The sequence below is a fragment of the Procambarus clarkii genome, chromosome 11 (assembly GCF_040958095.1).
Source record: "Procambarus clarkii isolate CNS0578487 chromosome 11, FALCON_Pclarkii_2.0, whole genome shotgun sequence".
NCBI lineage: Eukaryota > Metazoa > Arthropoda > Malacostraca > Decapoda > Cambaridae > Procambarus > Procambarus clarkii.
This window is the reverse complement of record NC_091160.1, coordinates 42,204,166-42,206,257: the sequence shown is the minus strand read 5'-3', so window position 1 is coordinate 42,206,257 and position 2,092 is coordinate 42,204,166.

The following is a 2,092-nucleotide window of genomic DNA, read 5'->3' as shown; positions in this document are numbered from 1 at the left end:
ATGTCCAACACTTCAGACATGTCCAACACTTCAGGTATGTCCAACACTTCAGACATGTCCAACACTTCAGGTATGTCCAACACTTCAGGTATGTCCAACACTTCAGACATGTCCAACACTTCAGACATGTCCAACACTTCAGGGATGTCCAACACTTCAGGTATGTCCAACACTTCAGACATGTCCAACACTTCAGACATGTCCAACACTTCAGACATGTCCAACACTTCAGGTATGTCCAACACTTCAGGTATGTCCAACACTTCAGACATGTCCAACACTTCAGACATGTCCAACACTTCAGGTATGTCCAACACTTCAGACATGTCCAACACTTCAGACATGTCCAACACTTCAGGTATGTCCAACACTTCAGACATGTCCAACACTTCAGGTATGTCCAACACTTCAGACATGTCCAACACTTCAGACATGTCCAACACTTCAGACATGTCCAACACTTCAGGTATGTCCAACACTTCAGGTATGTCCAACACTTCAGACATGTCCAACACTTCAGACATGTCCAACACTTCAGACATGTCCAACACTTCAGGTATGTCCAACACTTCAGACATGTCCAACACTTCAGGTATGTCCAACACTTCAGACATGTCCAACACTTCAGGCATGTCCAACACTTCAGATATGTCCAACACTTCAGACATGTCCAACACTTCAGGTATGTCCAACACTTCAGACATGTCCAACACTTCAGACATGTCCAACACTTCAGGCATGTCCAACACTTCAGGTATGTCCAACACTTCAGGTATGTCCAACACTTCAGACATGTCCAACACTTCAGACATGTCCAACACTTCAGACATGTCCAACACTTCAGGCATGTCCAACACTTCAGACATGTCCAACACTTCAGGCATGTCCAACACTTCAGACATGTCCAACACTTCAGACATGTCCAACACTTCAGACATGTCCAACACTTCAGACATGTCCAACACTTCAGACATGTCCAACACTTCAGACATGTCCAACACTTCAGACATGTCCAACACTTCAGACATGTCCAACACTTCAGGTATGTCCAACACTTCAGGTATGTCCAACACTTCAGACATGTCCAACACTTCAGACATGTCCAACACTTCAGACATGTCCAACACTTCAGGCATGTCCAACACTTCAGACATGTCCAACACTTCAGGCATGTCCAACACTTCAGACATGTCCAACACTTCAGACATGTCCAACACTTCAGACATGTCCAACACTTCAGACATGTCCAACACTTCAGGCATGTCCAACACTTCAGACATGTCCAACACTTCAGGCATGTCCAACACTTCAGACATGTCCAACACTTCAGACATGTCCAACACTTCAGACATGTCCAACACTTCAGACATGTCCAACACTTCAGGCATGTCCAACACTTCAGACATGTCCAACACTTCAGGCATGTCCAACACTTCAGACATGTCCAACACTTCAGGCATGTCCAACACTTCAGACATGTCCAACACTTCAGACATGTCCAACACTTCAGACATGTCCAACACTTCAGACATGTCCAACACTTCAGACATGTCCAACACTTCAGACATGTCCAACACTTCAGACATGTCCAACACTTCAGACATGTCCAACACTTCAGACATGGCCCACAACTTATGGTCCCTATTTTCAAACATTACTGATTATTGACCAACTTGTTTAACTGCTGATATCTCTCATGTATAAACTAAAAGAAAATTGTAATCTTATGTTTATTTAGTTAAAATTCCTTCTGATGTTCTGTAACATTTTCTGCTGTTCCATCCATCATGTAATTATTATGTCTCCATTTCTTTTTTTTTCCTCTTTACAATTCAATTTATGCTTTTGATCTCAAGTAGTATTTAGTTTTTAGTCAGTTTTTCCCACACCTTTCCCGAAACGCTGTGCGTATTATAGTGACTTCAGGCATTGTATGTACTAACTCTATATATTAATCCGACATTATATTTGTAACTCATTTTTAATGTATATATATCTTTACCTGAATAAACGTCTTATCAAATACAGGCAGCCTTATAACTTTAGGGATGGCTTTTAACAAGTAACAGTCCTCGTGGCACAGTGGTAAAGC